General features: G+C 32.5%; 1 non-coding gene across 1 annotated transcript; it reads left to right on the forward strand.

The window, feature by feature from the left end:
- Positions 1 to 4,121: 4,121 nt before the first annotated feature.
- Positions 4,122 to 4,193, forward strand: TRNAD-GUC. The gene has a single exon. It is a non-coding gene; the product is annotated as a tRNA-Asp (tRNA).
- The last annotated feature ends 1,726 nt before the right edge of the window (positions 4,194 to 5,919 follow it).

Raw genomic sequence — 5,919 nt, forward strand, 5'->3', positions numbered from 1 at the left:
GTTAACAATCAGGCTCATTAGACCTGCAAAAACTCTTGTTAGTGATTACCCAAATCATGGGGAGAGACAACAAGCCAACACCTCTGCTGAAAGATGGAGACATAGACAAACCTTTGAATCAACTCATGTTTACGCGAAAATACCATTGAGACAGATGAAGATAAGGGCCAGTCGGAAGTGTTGGCCACGAAAATTTCAAGACGAAGAGAGAGTTATGATCAAGTTGAGGTCAGATCAATCTGATTTCAAAGCAATAAGGACTAGGGACTGGTGCGAAAATATCATGGACCAATCTATGTTATCCACAAGGTCGGGAAGACATCATATAAGATCCAATTACTCTCATGAATGTAGACTAGCCCTGTTGTCCACGTCAATAACTTGAAACGTTACTATCTCGACTAAAAAGACACCAAGCACAAGGAGGTGGTACAACCTCCTGCAAATGAGAAGACTTTTCCCGTGAAAAAAGTAGGAGAGACCACGACAAAGAAGATGCGAGAGTCAACGAACCGAGAAGTGGTTTCCAACAGTTCATAGCAGATTGGAAGAGACTCTTCAATGCTACGAAAAAAGCTTAATATGATATACAATAATGATAACAAAAACGATGATTAACTTTGATATTAATCAAGTATAGTTGTACTAATCATCAACATAGAACTTAAAGGATAATAATTTGAACAAATGTATTCATTACCTTCTTCATATCTAATATTTTAGTGATATTCCTTGAAAAGTAAGCTTTTGACATTTGACACTAACATGGATATTTAATAGCCTACATAATAAGATATAAGATAACAAAAACAAAATTCAATTCAAACTAGAAATGGTGTTCCTGAGTTGAATTGGGTTTGATCGGATTAAAATATTTCTTAGACTTAATAAAATATTTTTGTTATAAATTTTTTCAACTCAAACAACTCTATTAAATAATAAATTTAACTTGATTTAATAATAAAATATTGAATTGAATTAGTTGGAGTGATTTATTCATATAGTTTTATTTAATTTCAAACTTCAAATTAAGATTTTTCATCTCAATTTTGATTTTGATATATGAGAGTTGTTTGAGAATAAATTAATGAAAAAATAATTACAAAATTAAAAGTAACAAAGATTTCTTTTAAAAAAAAATAGCAATAAATTTAGGTGATTTAATTTAACTCGATTTAATTTATTTAAACACAATCTGGCCCGAATTGAGTTGATTTAATTTTTTTGAGTTATCAAGATTTTTGATGACTCTTGAAAAGAATGGAGGTTTAATATTATGACTCAAGTCCACTACTAGCTGATATTGTCCTCTTTAGGATTCCTTTCGTGCTTTTTCTCAAGGTTTTTAAAATGCGTCTACCAGTTTTTCACACCCTTATAAAGTGTGTTTCGTTCTCCTCCCCAACCGAGGTGGGATCTCACAATCCACTCTCCTTTGGGACCCAGCGTCCTCGTTGGCACTCGTTTCCTTCTCTAATCGATATGGTACCCCACAATCCATCCCCCTTCGAGACCCAGCGTCTTCGTTGGCACTCATTCTCTTCTCTAATCAATGTGAGACCCCCTAATCCACCTCCTTCAGAGCCCAACGTCCTTACTAGCACACTGCCTCGTGTCCACCCTCCTTCGCAGCACACTGCCTCGTGTCCACCCTCCTTCGGGGCTCAGCCTCGCTGGCACATCGCCCGATATCTGGCTCTAATACCATTTGTAACCGCTCAAGCCCACTACTAGTAGATATTGTCCTATTTTGAGAAGCATTGTTTATAAAAGTGAAAAGAGAAAGCCCAAAAGGAAAAGCTGAAAGAAGACAATATTGGGTAGTGGTGGGATTAGGCGGTTAGACGTAAACATTTAAGGTCTTGACCCGATACTCATATTTTAACCCATTGAAGTAAAGGATAAAGGATAAAATTTGGAGGGGTCTGGTGACATTGGTATTTGGGCATTTAGACTAATATGGAGGTATAGATTTTGATGATACATTGGATTTGAATTGAAAAACAAAGGAGAAGAAGAGCCGACAAAGCCACTTGTGGATATCAAAATCAAAAAAGAAGGGCTTCAATCTGTGCTGCCTTGCCTTATCCGTGAAGGCAATGCAATATTGATGATAATGTTTTAAAATACAAGTCCAACAACAACCCTAATTGAATCCCAAATTTGCGTAATTTTCTTATCCTATTTCCCATCAGTACCTCAAAACTAGTGTTTCATTAACATCTTCGTACTTAAGGTCTCTTACTTATAAACCATGATCATTCCCTAAATTAGCCGATGTGGGACTTTCATCATCTAATATCTCTCCTCGAACAAAGTGCACATCTCCTTAATCGAGGTTCGACTCCTTTGTTCGATATTTGAGGATTTACCAATCTATTGGCACGACTAAGTTTAGGGCACGACTCTAATACCATGTTTAGAATCATGACTCTCCACAATGGTATGATATTGTCTACTTTGAGTACCATGTTTGGAATCATGACTCTCCACAATGGTATGATATTGTCTACTTTGAGCATAAGCTCTCATGGCTTTGTTTTAGGCTTCCCCAAAAGGTCTCACACCAATGGAGAGAGTATTCTTTACTTATAAACCCATGATCATTCCCTAAATTAGTCGATGTGGAACTTCATCATCCAATACTCTCAACTCCCTATTTGATCAAGTCCCTAAAATGGTATGCATATTGAGTTCAAGGATAAGCCATCATAGATAGAAGCTTATAACTTACTCAAGACTAAGATCGAGTCGCATATGATCATCCTAAAAATATATTAACCTTCTCTATTAACGAATTTGTAAAGAGAGATTAAATATGTCATGATCTAGACTTACATGTCTCCAAATGAATGGTTTTGATCCAATCATTTGTAATAATTATAAAGTCGGTCGTATAAAAAATGTTATTTGGATCGTATTCTCTTGTATATCAACTATATATTGTTCAAAATTATACTGATAAAATAATCAAAATTATTATTAAATAATTAATTACTAGGTTTTACGACATATAGAAGATGCATTTCTATTTTCCATTCAAATGAATGGGCTATTACTCTGTAGAGCCACCCACGATGACTCTTGAACCAAAAGCTTTGATACAATATTGGGAAAGCAAATAAATAATGAGAAATATACAAATTTAATTATATATTTCTCACATCGGTATAATATTATCCACTTTGAGTATAAGCTTTCATGACTTTACTTTTCAAACCACCCAAAATGTCTCATACTAATGGAGATACCACTTGGAGTATAAGCTTTCATGACTTTACTTTTCAAACCACTCAAAATGTCTCATACTAATGGAGATAATTATCCTCACTGTATGTGGGACTTTATTTACACCTGACGTGTTGTAAAGGAGGACAATCCTATTTGAGACTACTTTGAAATAGTATATGCACATGTCAATACAAACAACTACGAGCCGAAGCTGGGACTTATCCAAATGGATCAAGATAACACATGTAGAGGTCACTCCTCTAAGGTTGCAAATTCTCATTTAACCTTGTTTTTGGCAATCTAAGCCACCATTAAGATTAATAGTGTATTGCAATATGGAGTCTCTACTGCCTAGAAGTATCACCACGTGAGATAATTTGGTTCAGTTCTTTCTTTTCAAAGTATAGCTTCTTGAACTTTTCTTAGGGTCTGGGTGTCCAGTAATATCCGACATACCAAGACCGCCAAGCTCACGGCTTAAATAGGTACATTCAAGTAGTTTAAGGGTGAATAGTAGTTCGAAGCTTAGAAGAGACNTTTATTTTAAAGCGGCCCTATGAGTATAAGAAATCGACTCAATATTTCTATTTCCAATTAAAATTGAAGTAATTAAACATATAACGAAAAAATATAATCATTACAACAAGTCGATCCTTTATTAAGATGGAAATGAAAGAAATAAAAATAAATATGAGGTGATATTTTTACTCTTATTTTGTTTATTTATTGAAAATAAATTTAACTAATAAAAAAAAAAACCCTTATTTTGGTCTAAAAAAAGATTGTAGATAAGATATAAAATAATTTCATAATTATAAGTGAAAATAACATAAATGTGAGTCGACAATAAAATAAATAAATTAATTATTGCAAAACGAAGTAACAAATGAGTCGTTGTAGTATAGTGGTAAGTATTCCCGCCTGTCACGCGGGTGACCCGGGTTCGATCCCCGGCAACGGCGTTTTAATCATTAAATAAACAACAAAGGTGTGAATTATGCAACTTTTTCTATCCAATACTTTTGACTTTAGTATTTATTCTTTCTTTCATTTTTTTCATGTAACATTGATTTCAGATTTTTATATGTTAAAAGTCACCAATATTATTCCATGAAAATTTTAAGGTTTGTGTAATCTTGAATAATATATAATTCATGTAAGAGATGATGATCGTGTTCGATTAATAATTTAAATGGTTTATAATATCTAAACAAGTTTGGGTGCATTATTTTAGTAACTCTATTGATACGATCCACTTTCTAATTGTTAATAATAATTTAAATTGAATATTTTCCAGAGAGATACGTGAGTAATGTTATCTTATATAATAAATTTATATAAGGGAACAAAATATTTAATCGAATTTGTATAAGTAGAAAAGAAAAATGTTTAGAAAAATATTGAGAACTCAAAAACGACGGCGAAAAATTAGAAAAAAAAAGTGGTCAAAGTGAACCCTAGAGGGATATTTTTGTCATTTTTCTTCCTAGACTTGATTACGTACTTGTAAATGAAACCATACAAGATCAGTAAAAAAAAAATAAAAAAACCTCTCGGATAAGAGACTTAATTATTTTCTTGAGTTTTTAGAACCTCTCGGATATGTGGTTGTATGCATCCATGCATTGTAAAAATTTTGTGGGAAGGAAGGAGAGAGGCTGATACAGAGGTAAGGGAGAAAAAAGGATGAGAAACGACGTACGGAGATAATTGCTCGAGTCAGGTGGAGAAGACGAAGTCCATGGACTTCGGGTAGTTGTGCAAGCAGTATTCGATTTGGATTCGACTTGACCCGAAGTCCATGACTAATGTTAAAATGCACATTTCACCGCCTCAAAATGTAATGACTAATATTAAAGTAGTCGAGTATGAGTTATATATCCGATACACTTAAAGAAAGACATGTCGAGAATTTGACTCATAACTTTGAAGACAACCAATAAGAAAGAAGAGAAAAAAAGAAAATGACGTCATAACCGGAAAATAGAGAATATATGAGATAAAAAAAAAACGTTCGAGTATCGAAGAAAACCGAGAGAAGAAATAAAAAATAAAAAATAAAATATTTATGTGAGTATGAAATTAAATTTAAACAATTATAATATTAAATAATATTTGTCAAAAAAGAAATCCCTATATTTAAGTAGTAGACCAAACACGGCGTCGTTCCACCAAATAGGTTTGGATTTTGTGCAGAGTTCACAAGACGACACGTGCGGTGTCGTGACACGAGGCATCGAAATCACTCCCATTAAAACCCTAAATTAATAATATTAAATCTTTTATTTTCTATATATATATATATATATATATATATTTTAATCTTAATCTGACCGGTCAACTTTGTCGTTCTTACCATCAAACCTCAGCCACACCTTCCTCCTTTCATATTTTTTATATTACCCTAAAATCAAATTCAAAATAAAATAAATAAAATTATAATTAAATTTGTACTAAATCTTTCTAGTATACTATAGGATCTCTTGTTTTATGCTTTTAATTTTTTTTTTAATATAAAGTCTAAATATTTATTAAACCTAGTCACCAATATGAACTATCTACTTAATATTAATTAAAAAGTTTAGCTTATAATTTAATTTCTCATAGCTATGAACTATCAACTAATTTATAACTAATATAATCAATATAAAATGAATAATTGAGATATAAATTTAAAGTATGAATGGT

The sequence above is a fragment of the Cucurbita pepo genome, unplaced genomic scaffold (assembly GCF_002806865.2).
Source record: "Cucurbita pepo subsp. pepo cultivar mu-cu-16 unplaced genomic scaffold, ASM280686v2 Cp4.1_scaffold000575, whole genome shotgun sequence".
NCBI lineage: Eukaryota > Viridiplantae > Streptophyta > Magnoliopsida > Cucurbitales > Cucurbitaceae > Cucurbita > Cucurbita pepo.